Genomic DNA, 12,974 nt, shown 5'->3' on the forward strand with positions numbered 1-12,974 from the left:
TGACATCATCACCAAATTGGCAAAGGACAATACAATATCAAGAATAAGAGGCAGCCAATTACTGCTGTGCTCTGAACAAAACAGTATCACTTTGCACTCTCAAAACAATGGAACTAATGTGATTGACAGGAAGTTATGAAAGGTTCATGTTTTCCTATCCCACCAAAACAAATGGGAAAAATTATACTGCATTCTTAGATTAAGTTAAGAGCAAGAAAGACATCTTTACTCTCTTGTAAATCAATATCAGTTGCATGGGACTGACCATTTAGTTTGAGTTTATACAAAAACCAAAATAAGCACACAAGAATAGCTATCAACCTGGGAATAACAGAAATTTTTAAAAATGAGCTTTTCAATCTAATTTATTGAATTAATGAGCTACAAGTGCAGTAAGAAAATATAAAAAATTATGGCACAAAGCTAATTTGACTTGAAATATTTCTCCTGTATTCAAACATCTCCAATGTGCATCTCCCTCAAACAGAACCTAAATATAAAAAAAAATCACTCAATTTGACTAGAAAAAGATGAAATTTTAAATATTTTGTAAATCCCTATAACTTATAATGACTCGTTGTTCAATTGCTCCACGGTGTACCAGTTTGGAACGATCTCCTAGTATTAGTAGACCAAATGAATTCATATAACAACACTGGCCTACTATTGTCCGTATTAGCTTGCAATTTTAATATTATCTTGATTAAAGATTTCTTTTAGAAAATTGCTCCCTTGTCAGAAAAAAACAACACTACAAACAGTTTAAAGGTGTGTATGCATACATAAAGATTTGAAGTTATCTTACCTCCTTGATTGACGGAGCTGTCGGACCTTTTGCCTTCCACCGACACAGCAAAACCCCTTCTACTTTTGACATTTAAGCTTATCACACTAAAGTTTTCTTCAAATCTGCTGTCAAAACGGAACACTTCCACACAGTCGCGCAGGAAAAATAAGACGAGGCGTAGGAAAAATTTGATGCTTCCAAACCTGAAAACTTATGCAGAAATTAAAAAGATCCTTTCTTTTTTGTCCACCATCCTAATACAGGAAGATGTCTGAACACTGCTACTTTTATCTTGTTTGATCCAAATCTATAGAGCGAAGCAAAGACTAGCATCGCCTCTTCGCTCGTACTCAGAGCCCGCGTTACCCTTATCCAGCGCCCGTTCCGCTGGATAAGGGTAATGCGGGCTCTGCGAACGTGATAGCCGCCATTTTTTAAATGAAGAATCTGGGTACTAGGAGTCCAGGATCAGGAGTCGGAAGACCTTAGATAACATAGTCTCCTTCGCAGCCGTTATCAGTGTCTTCACGCTACGCTCCGTGGGGAGGAGCGTTGCGTGACGACCCTTATAACGGCTGCGAAGAAGACTATAGATAACAAGGACTGCAAACCAGATTTCAGAGCCCAGCGCTTTTCGCGAAAACATGGGTTTGGTAGGGGTGCCAATTCTCGCGGGCCCACAAACCTGGTTCCAATCCTTGTTATTTAAGGATTATATATTTTCCTAGGAATTTCATTCCCATTCAAAACCGCGCGTTGGCTCTGGGGACGGGATTGTGGTACAAGCGCAAAGATCAACCAATCACCAACCCTTGCTCGGTAAAAGGAAAAAATGAAAAAAGAAAAAATGCCCTCTGTTACAAAAAATCAGCCTTAAATAATTGTGCTCTCTGTATTACCAGGACCCGATGATCATGGGCTCCTGGAATTACATTGTTGATGGGGAGCTTGCTGCATATGCTTTAAAAATATATATAACTTTAGAAAGGATGAGGAACTACGTCCATACGATAAGCAGATTTCTATAAATGCTATCAAAAAAATTGGAGCTCCGCTTTTAGGCTTGGCTAAATATATATATTATGCTTGGTCTTGTTCACACGTATTAAATTCGAATTCTGAATGGTTTGTTGTGTTGTTTGTGTCTGTTATGATTGGCTAGCAGTAGCTACTTTAGGTTTGGTTTCACAGCACTCAAATGAAAACCACTCTTTCCTAAACAACAATAATTACAAAATTCCCACTTTCAGGTAGATTGTAACAACTTTTATTGCAAACTGTTGTGCAATTTCTTACACTTTCCTTGGAATTTAAAATGGAGAATGTACATTGTACACATGCTGAGAAGATAAATTCTTAACAGCTACAACCATAAACTTTGTAAAAAAATTGATGGTACAACTTTCTGAGAAAAAAAATCCTTTTCACTAGCTTATTGATCGTCGTTGCGTTTTCGTTCCGTTTTGGCGAAGAACAGATACTTAAATTGCACTCTTAATTGAGTCTAGGTATACAGTAGAAAGAGGGCCCCCATGTGTTAAACATAGAACTTAAGAGTCATTGTCAGAGAAAACCGGGCGGTGCCAAAAGATTGGGGTCAGCCGATTTCCTTTATTTTTTCAGCATTAAGAACCAAGCTGATAAGATTAACTTTGGTGACATTAACAAGATTTCCCGGCTTTTCACTCTCGAGATCGACCACCCCCCTTTGTTTTTGGCCAAGAGAAGCCCTAAAAACCACCAAAAACAATGGCAATTTTTCGGGTCAAAAACAATTTTTTCTTAAGGAATTAGTGCACAGGTTTTTTTCTGAAGCTAAAGTACCTTAAAATAAACGTTTTGGATGCATAAAATCAAGTTTTTAGTGTAACGGTAATTTTGCCCAAGGGTTTTAATCCGGGTATGTTGCGTGACTGTAACAGGACAGCGAATTTCGGCGATTTTCTAAGCCCATTTTCTTGAAAGTGCGGCTGTTTATTTGTTAAATAATTCCATTTTACAATAGTCTATACCCTTCTAAGTCAAACGAAAAAAAGTATTGATTGGTACAAGAAACTCTTTTCAGAGGAAGCCTATTTTCGCGAACGTGATTTTGCGGTATTTTGCATAAAACATGTGACCTTGCTTTTTGGTAATGGCCTTTAAATTGTAACTTTAGACGGCTGAAAACTTCATCACCTTTATACGAAAAAAATAATTTGGAAAGGATACTGCAATGAAAAGAAATCAACCTTACTTTGGAACAGCGGAAACCGTTGCAGTCGTACACGTATGATACAAATTATAAAGCAGACATATTAATTAGAATTAATTATAAAGAAATGAATGGACGATTTTTAAATTGTCTGTGCGACGAATTTTCAGTCATATAAAGTCTCAGGAGAATACTTTTTACTTGGATTTTGCAGAAAATGTTTGTTGGCCAAAATATGAAATTAAGAAATTAATAAACGACTGACAAGTTTAGTGGTTTTCACCTCACACATCGTCACGCAAGTAAAAAAATTGAATCCTCAACCATTCAATAGATAAAGTCAAGAAATTGATATTTTGGAGAAGGGTGATACGTAAACAACGTGTGAAAGCCACGGGGCTGTGCGATCCCTCATAATCGAGTTATTCGAGAAAATGTACCACGGAAAATTACAGAGTTTCGTATGGGACGCCATGTTGGTGGACACCAACATAGCCACCAACATGGCGGCCGGAAACCAGCAAAAACATCTGGAGTTCACTTTGGCTATTTCAAAGCCTTTCTTCTCCCTGCTGGGCTTTCACACATTGAAATAGACGTTTCTATTATATGTTAGCTGATCAGACCTAAAAAATCACGAGGCAAATCGATGTTTTCATGTACGTGACATGTTTAGAGCAGCTGAATCCTTCTGTCACGCAGTACGCAAAAATCTAAAATTCAAACTGCTCTATTTTCAAAACGAAGAATGCTATCCTGCTGAAAACAAGCACGCCGATTGAAATTTATATTTTCTTTTATGTGATGAAGATAAAAACCCAAAATTGCGTTTTGTTATAAATTTCAGTTTTTATGACGTCACGTGAAACACCAAGAATAATTGTTGCTGCGTAATTTGAGATCGAGCAACATCTATAAATTTGTATGTCTCGCGCGCCGCTGGGTTATCAGGTTTCATTTACGACTCGCCGAAATTTGCGTACTTTCGTTGTACCAGACTTGCTTTAAAATATGAACTGTTCGTTCCGTTCACAACAGTCACCTTGTAGTTCTTATGGATCTAGTACAAATGTTCTGCCGCTGGATGCTTGTAAAGAAGACATAACACCACAGTTACTGGGACTTGGTGTGAGTAGCAAGCGATGATGGCGATCCGAAGGAATAGAAATCACTGAGAAGGAGCTCATCTTGAACAGAGCAAGACACTTCGATTTATCTCAAGACAGATTAGCAGCCATGACCATCTGTCCTAAACACAGAAGAGACCTGACAGTCGACTGGAGAGGTCGTAAAAGTTCGACATGTTGCTATCCATCGCACGAAGGTCAACGCAAGCAGGTCAAGGACCCACGCCGTGTCAATTACGCAACGTCCAAGGAAATCTTCGCTTTACACAATGCTGCTGTCCCAGTTGGGTCCGGTGAGTGTCTCTTATTACTTTAAAATCCTTTTGTCCATCTTACCTGGTAAATTACCTTTCCCATAAATATCACGAAAGGCTCTAGGCTCTAGGCGTATCGAGTATGACTATTGTAGTGAAAGCGCTAGTATCAAGTTGCAAATTTTAAGGCGCCACTATGGGCCTCTTCATATGAGCCCGGTTGACCGGGCTGACTCGGTTTCCGAGATCTCGCCTCACCTCTAAATCCTTTGTAAAAGCTTTCAATGTGTTCATATGAGAGGGCGGGCTGGCTCGGTTCCCGAGATCTCGGTAAGCGGGCTGGAAATTTTGTCATATGAACACATCATCCCGGTTACCGGGATGAACGGCGGGATGAATTCTGGCGGTCCGGATGGCATCGTCTTGCATTGCCTGCTGTATTTTTCACATCATAAGCATCCCATTTAACTGCAGTGATACAGCTTTTAGAGTTACCGATGCCAAGATAGGCCCGAAAGTTAAAATGTTTGTGTTTCGCTATGTTGCTTTGTTTCCTAAATTTGGCGCCAGAACTCGTACCCAGGATCTTTGACCTTTTCTCATCTCGGAAACCGGGCTGAAATTTCTCATATGAACCCAAGGCAAAATTCATCCCGGCAACCGAGCCAGCCGGTCAACCGGGCTCATATGAAGAGGCCCTATATCAACAGAAGCGCGGGGGCTGGGATAAATTTCCTTAGATGTGCCATAAATCAAACAAGGGTTAGCCATCCTTGGAGACCCAGGGGCAGTCAGTCGGGTCGGGAGAAAAGGCGCGAAGAAAGTTTTCAAGCACAGACTGACTGCCCCTTCAGGGCGGAAAAACGTAATGAGCATGCGCGAACTTTTTTGCCCAGATCCCCTGGCCGGGTTTCAAAAAATGGCGGGATTTCAAATAATTCATTGCCTAAAAATAAAATGTTTCCACTCCTAACATGGAAAGAACGGGCAATTTGTCTTCAAACGTTTCAAGCTGTGGTTATAACCTTGTCGTCAGTAAATTTTCTCGAAGAATACCTCATAGTAAAACGGACTTTAACGACATTGATTTCCTCGCGTTTTACTGGAAATGTACATGCGTAGGTCCGATTTTTTTCGAGATGCATTCACAAAATGTGCTCATATAAGGAAGTTCCTGGATATATAAGGTCCAGAGCTCCACTGTGGACACAAAAACAACATATCTTTGAACAGAAATTTGCCCAAAAAAATTAACGCTTGCCCACAATGTGTTTGAAGTCACTGAACTTTGTCGCACTCGAGCTGATATTTTAAAACCCTCGCTCGATCGGACACTTGTAGTTTCGCAGATCACTAAAATTAATATAAACAAAATCGTCAATGTAGAAGTTATTGCGTTGCCTTTATGTGGGCAGAAAAAGGTCAATCTTTATCTAGTAAAATCTTCCCAAAAATCGGTTTCAAAGCAACTATAGTTTTTTAAACTTGCTCATTTCGCGCAGATATATAAATTTCGCTTTGTGTTGTCAAGTTGAACACGCATAACATCTGTCAAATACCTACGCGTAAGTAGGATTTTCTTCAAACAAAGTTAAAGTTACATTATTTCAAAAACTTCTTGCTGTCAATGAAGAAATGAATTTTCTGTTCGAAAACAACCTACCTAAAGACCTTAAAACCAAAAGATTAGTTGCAACTTGGAAGCCAAGCCATGATTCACCATTTAGCTATTTTAACCTTAACTGGTCCGTGCGAAGGTCTTCGTTTAAGCAAATTAAATTCAGCCGATCATTAGAAAATACAGAAAATTGCATATAAGGGTTTGTTTTGGTCGCCTCAGTCAAATCCAGCTGTAGCCGTTGTTTACGGGAAAAGAGTCAATTGTTTTGAAGTCACTGCCGGCAGTTGTCGTTCTCTACTTCACAGCGAGTGAAAAGGACAATTTGCGTACAGAAAGTTATTCTTAAAAAGAACAGAAACTTTTACAGTGCACTGGAAAACAAAACAATGTAATGAAAATGAAAAAAACTCCGACTACTATTACTTGAGCAACAGAAAAATGATCCTGAGTAAGCTTGCTGGCCTTCTATTTCCGAGAAAGTTTAGTAAGCGCACAAGTTTGTTCACTCTGATGCGTTATAACAGCAATATGGTTCTTTGACTGACGACAAAGATTAAGCTGGTTCTGCAAAGGTAATAAATCTGGGTGTGTAAAAAAAGTAACCGTAACTACCAATAACAGAATACAAGCGGATTTTAATTCAATTAGAAAAAATACTCGCCTCTTTAAAAATGTTCAAAACCTTTTATTCCACCTCAGACTGACGGAATGATCTATTTTTCCTTTAACATTAATTGTTCTGAATCCAAAGTAATTTTCAAAAAGCAAGCATGTCAAATCAAAATGCTTTTCAGGGAGCAAACGTTCAAACCTCGTGCATTTCACTCAGAACTCCAGCAACAAACAAACACAGTCAACACGATCAGTCAACACACAGAAAAGCCCGCCTTGAGCCTGCGGTAATGGATGCGCAGAAGCTTGCGCAGAACGTTTTTTCGCCCTGACGACTGCCCCTCGGTCTCCGAGGATGGGGTGAGCAAGCAAGATACTTTTATTCAGAACGGAAGCTAGCCTGCGAAGCGCAGACGTATTTCCGGTCGTCGCTTCTCTCCCTCCGAAAAATAACGGAGGGAGAGAAGCGACCACCGGAAATACGTCTGCGCTTCGCAGGCTAAACGGAAGCCTTTTTTGCCACAAAAAGACTTTTCAAGTGTTGTCGTGACAGAAGCTACAGCGTGACACGCCTACTTGAACAGGAACTATAAACTACAACTGTAAACGTTTTTCAGATTATTTTAGAACAGGAAAAATTTTTCAAATAAAAATAATCATTCATCTCGCGCTATTTTCTTAAAATGTTTTAAGTGCTCGTACTTTTCCACTTTCACTGATGACAAGATTGAAACTCAATGTCTAAATTTTAGCTGTCCCACAAACTATGTATAAAATTCGATTTTTGGGGTTTGAATTAAGAGTGACATTTTTAATCTTTATCTATTTCATTTGTATTAGCTATTTGTGTGAAGTGTCGCACAGAGCATTACAGACTACGCCATGAAGAAGATTCTGAAAGAGGAAGGGGCGATCAGCAGGTTGTGTATTTGCTTTCTTTGGTCACGCAATTTAAGTTAGGCATCTGAAACACGTAACAACAGGTTTAAATATTTAAAAACCAATCCAAGACTGTAAAAGAAAACAAAAGAAGAACAACAGAAAAATCGTGAAAGAAACGTGGATGGGAAACTCGGGGGAGGGAAGGGAATTTGGAACAAAAATATCATTTGCTGGGAAGCTAGAAACTGAGACCGAAAAAGCGATAGATAGCATTGCCAACGTTAATGTCTCTTTTTTCAGTTTGAAAATAGATGGAGTTAGATGGACTAGCTATCCCCACCCTAACGTTTTTTAGCGACCTGCAAGCTTGATGCAGTCCGACCAGTACCACTCTACGACGGCCACTTTTTGAGGGGGCGTTGTAGAGAGTGTCCTTTATGGGGGATGGAGAAGGGTGTAAATGTGACACAAAGATTTATTTATTTTGGAGAAAGGGAAGAACATTTTTACTTTCATAAATGCTTGCTCTAACATATTATTACGTAACAAATCTATCAATTAAAAAAATTATTAAAACAAAAATTATAACAAAATAAAGCGATTAAGGTATAGTGAGTACATCGCTTCCGCTTTTAGTTGAAACTTCTATTTGTGTAGATATCATGACTAGTAAACTACAATAAAAGAGACGCGGCAAATCGACGTTTGCTGTTTGCCGTGATTTTAAATCTCTCTAATGTAAGGACGAGGGGTAGGCTCTAGTACCGGGAAAGGTTTGAATACAAAAGGAAGAAGAAGTCGTTACGTCACTTCATGTTACCATGGTCGCAAAATTTTTGGATGACAACAAATCAAAAATTCGGTTTCAGGTTTAATTTTTAGTCTGTTTGCAACTTTTAGTGGTTTTTACTCGTTAATGAGTCCTGTAACTCCCTTTTCTGTGGCTCCATTCTCGGTAACAACGTAACAGAAAAATTATGGAAATGTAGTTAATATCCCTTTTATTGCACTGACAGTCTCAAGTGGCTGGTGATGAAGATGTATTTGAACTGCAGCAGCAGAATGAAGATCAGGGGGTTCTGGTAACGTCTAATGCAGAACAAGAAGTGGTTTCATCATCATCACAATCATCCCAACAAAGTATCCCAGAAGAAGAAATCAGTATCTGGTCCGACGAAGTAGAGGAACAGCAACAGAGAAGGCAGCTACTGAACAATACCATAAGCAGTTTATCTGGAGGAAGAATTTCACCTATTCTGTCAACTTTGAATACGTCTTGGGATGATATATCGAAAACACAGCAAAAGTACTATCTGCGGAAGGCCAAAGAAAGCATCTACACAGCACTTTCGGTCCTTAGCCCTGGACAGGAAGAGGAATTATGGACCACTCTTCGACAGGAAATATGAGTAAATAAGGATTCTGCTGGTGCCACTAAACGTAGAAGTTTTGATCCGAAATCTGGGATAATCGACGTTCTGATCAAGTCATATAACCATGCCGAGTCGTGGCAAACAAAACGACAGATACTCTCTCTCTCTTTGCCAATGATTTTAGCAGGTCCCAGTTGATGAGCATGATACCAACACTTTCAAAATGGCGAATAGATGAAGCTCGACAGCATGCTACCAAAGTTGGTGAAGGTCTGCCTGTTCCGCAAGAGCCAATTTTCCGTTCTCGAATCTCACCCGTTCAAATCGATCATTTTATCGATTACATCGCAAGACCTGAGATGCTGCAGGACGTAGCATTTGGCACAAAAGTGCTTAAGCTCGATACGGGAGGAAGCATTATCATTCCGGCAGTTATAAGGACTATGATACTGTCAAGAATAATTGAGCAATACTCAGTTTACTGCAAAGAGCAGAATTTTGAACCAGCAGGACAGCGTTCACTCTACAGAATAATAGAGGTGTGTGGTGCCTCAACGCAAAAATCTTTGCAGGGACTCGACAACACTACAGCAGAAGGGACGGAGGCCATAGACAATGTCACTGACGTGCTTAAGACGCTTGGAGACTATGGATCGGAGGCTACCTGGGTAAAGGATGTAGAACAAAAAATCAAGGAGGCAAAGAGATACCTCAAGACTGAGTTTAAGTCCCATGTTGGCAGAGAGGAAACTTGTGCTGATCACTGCACTGCACATGCCCTAGGTGATACAAGTGACTCCAACCTGCAAAGCATATGTCAGCACGAACATGAAACTGACTGCGAGCAATGCGAATCATTAGAGACAGTTTTGAAGGAAATTGAATCTGAGATCAACCGTGTTGAGATGCCGGAGGAACACAGATGGCGGTTAAGCCACGACTACAAACGCTGTTTGGCATCTATCCAGGAGTGGATCATGGAAGGCGCATTTGCTCCGCACAGTAAATCAAGAAGAAGGAAAGCAATTTGCTCTTGTACATGTTGATTCAGCTTCATGTTTAATCGTTATGGATTGGGCCATGAAATACCTCCCACAACGTTATCGGGAACGAATGAGTGATTTCTTCGGAAAACGAGGACGAAGCTGGCATGTGAGTGCTGTTATCACTAAGCATACTGAAAACTTCCAAGTGGAATGTTTTGTCCATCTGTTCGATAACTGCACGCAGAACAGCTTTGCTGTAGCCTCTATAATAGAGCATCTTTTAAATACCATCAAGAAAGAATCACCGGAGATTGAAAGTGTTTTCCTGAGATCCGATAACGCAGGTTGCTACCATAGTGGACCTCTTTTGCTCAGTCTTCCGTTCATTGGTCAACGAACCAGCATGACAATTCTGCGTGACGACTTTTCAGAGCCACAGTCCGGAAAAGACATCTGTGACCGAAAGACCGCCCCTATGAAGGCACACCTACGACGATGGGTCAATGAAAAACACAATGTCATCACTGCGGAAGACATGAAGACAGCACTAGAGTCGCATGGAGGAGTAAAAGGAGTCAGGGTGGCAGTTGTCAAAGTGGACACTAATAAAGAAATCACCGCCAACGAGATACCAGGTATCAGCCTTCTTAACAACTTTTCGTTTGAGAAAAACGGAATACGCGCTTGGCGTGCATTCAACGTTGGACCCGGCAGATTCTTATCATACAGTCAGCTTGAAGTTGTACCACAGGAAGAAACTGGATTGAAAATCCTAAAGGAGTGGGGTCCACGTAGCAACAATCTTGGCTCAGTTAGCCATGTTTCCAGTCCACGAGGAGAAATATTCTCATGCAGTGAAAGTACATGCGTGCTAACGTTCAAGACTCGAGAAGAAGCGGAAGCTCACATGGACGCAGGGAAGCATATACGTGCGTCAGATCTAGATTGTGAGTCTGTGTACGATGCGGCACGAAAGAAGTGGGCTGACCGACTCGGAGAGATGCATGTGGCTAGCGGAGATAGACAGCGAATTGCATTTGAAGAAGCCGGGCCTTCCAGTGCTAGAGAACGCCGTAATAAAGGGTGGGCGCTTAAATCAACTAAGCGGACCAACAGGATGGAAGAGAAAGTAAAAGCCTTTCTTGTTCAGAAATTTAACCAAGGAGTAGCGGGAGGGCAAAAGGCTGATCCAATTCACGTGGCTAGAGAGATGAAGAGTATTAAAGATAGCAGTGGAACGTTACAATTTAAACCAGACGAATGGAGAACCGCTCAACAAATTAGTAACTTTTTCGCAAGGATTTCAGCGTTGCAGCGCCAAAGACAAGTTGATGAAATAGGGGCCAGGAGGAGGAACAAGAAGTAACAGACGAAGACCTCATAGCCCTTGAATCAGAAGACTACATTCAAGCCATACGCCAGGAGGTTTACAGAGACATTGAACAAAATATCAGTCACCCTATTAAAGTAGAAGCAGTAAACGTTTGTGAACTTTCGCGTGCTGGAAAGCTCAGTTCGCTGAAGTTAGCACAGTTGAGAGAAGTATGCAGAGCATTAAGTCTGCGAACAAATGGTAGCAACTCAAGAAAACGTACTTTTACTGAACCACTTGATGCCTACGCTAAGTTGTGCTCATGTCGGAAATAACTGAATTTTGCACTACGTATTCTTCTTTCGCATTTTATAAAATACATTGTTGGGCTTTGTCAGTAGTGATCGATGTAACAAATATCTTGCCAGCAGAGGCTACATTTTCGTTGTGGGAGCTGTCGTGCGAAAAGTAGCCTCTGCCGACAACCGTTCAATTTTCTATCGTGCATGCGCGAAATTCGTCACGCCATTCGCAAGCAAAATTAATTGTCACGTCTGTCGTCAAATGGCGCGAGTTTCGTGGGAATAAAAATAATTGCGACAACTGTTATCTGCTAAGCAAGACTCACGCAATGCTCGAAACCGGTCAAGAAAAGGAAAAAACCCGTTTTTTAAAATTTATTCGTCCAGATTTCTGGACGGATTTGAACGGTTGTCGGTAGAGGCTACTTTTCGCACGACAGGTCACACAGACAAAATGTAGCATCTCGCAGGGTATGTAACAAACTTTGCATACAAAGCGAAAACTTTGAGAATTTCTGTTGGATGATGTGATATATAAAAAAAGTCGTGATGATTTTATCACTAGATAGGACAGCACATACATCGTCCTGTTGGCTAACTCGCATAAGCCAGACAATAATCATCGAAGCACCAAGTAATTGAGACCTTTGCGTGCATGATGGCAGTCTTGTATAACCCTTACGTCAGTTAAAGCAATAGTATTTTATAGTTATTTTCCCTTTATTCAAACCTAAGTGGAATATAAAATACTCATTTAAAATGGATTAGTACCTTTATAATGCAGTATTGCAGCTATTCAAACTTCAGCGAGCAGTTAGCCGTAAGAGCGATCTTTGACATTTTCCAACAAAATTCGCGTGAAAAGAGTTTCTTGTGCCGATCAATTAACTTTTGTTTTTGATTTAGGAGGGTATAGACTGTTTAAGAGTGATTGTCAGTAAAAATCAAAGAAATCCTGGCCACGGTCAAAAAATCGATTTGGCTCATACTTTGTCAGTTTGAAGGCCTAGGTAAGTAACTGAAGGATATGAGGTTAGTTTTTTTGAAATATTCCATTTAACGGCAGAAAACCACGAAAAACGGTCACCCTACCAGAAGCTCGGATTTCACCTAGCGGAAACTCGAAATTTTACACTTTTCAGCTTCTCGCTACACAGACGTTTACATAGCTGTGAATCTTTCTTAAGTATAATTAAATACATTGATTCTTCCTTAGTCAAACCATGGCAATAATTCTTATCTTTACTCATTTGTGAGCGAACTGAGACCCGATTAACAAGACACACTTTTCTCATTTACACGAAGGTGTAAAATAATCCAAACTCAGCGGCGAAAAAAGCTGACCGGTAGTTCTTCAAATCCTCTGATATTATAACCAAAGACAGTTCAGTTATTGAGTTTTAGGTCTATGTTTTTAAATCTTTAGGATCTAGTAGCACTTTTGCATGAACGCCGATCAACATTCGATAAAATTCCAATTGAGCGCCTTTGAAATCTACAACTCTACATAACAAAGCACTACTG

The 12,974-nt window shown here is 40.3% G+C and overlaps 1 long non-coding RNA gene and 1 pseudogene across 1 annotated transcript; one reads left to right on the forward strand and one right to left on the reverse strand.

Moving 5' to 3' along the window:
* Positions 1–347: 347 nt before the first annotated feature.
* On the reverse strand, positions 348–1,453 carry LOC146450275 (uncharacterized). The gene is made up of 2 exons (XR_014860341.1): positions 806–1,453; positions 348–490 (listed from the first exon to the last, which is right to left on the reverse strand). It is a non-coding gene; the product is annotated as an uncharacterized LOC146450275 (long non-coding RNA).
* A 2,764-nt stretch (positions 1,454–4,217) lies between these two features.
* Positions 4,218–11,787, forward strand: LOC146450276 (uncharacterized; annotated as a pseudogene).
* The last annotated feature ends 1,187 nt before the right edge of the window (positions 11,788–12,974 follow it).

The sequence above is a fragment of the Pavona decussata genome, unplaced genomic scaffold, assembly GCF_977016875.1.
Source record: "Pavona decussata unplaced genomic scaffold, jaPavDecu1.1 SCAFFOLD_469, whole genome shotgun sequence".
Taxonomy (NCBI): domain Eukaryota; kingdom Metazoa; phylum Cnidaria; class Anthozoa; order Scleractinia; family Agariciidae; genus Pavona; species Pavona decussata.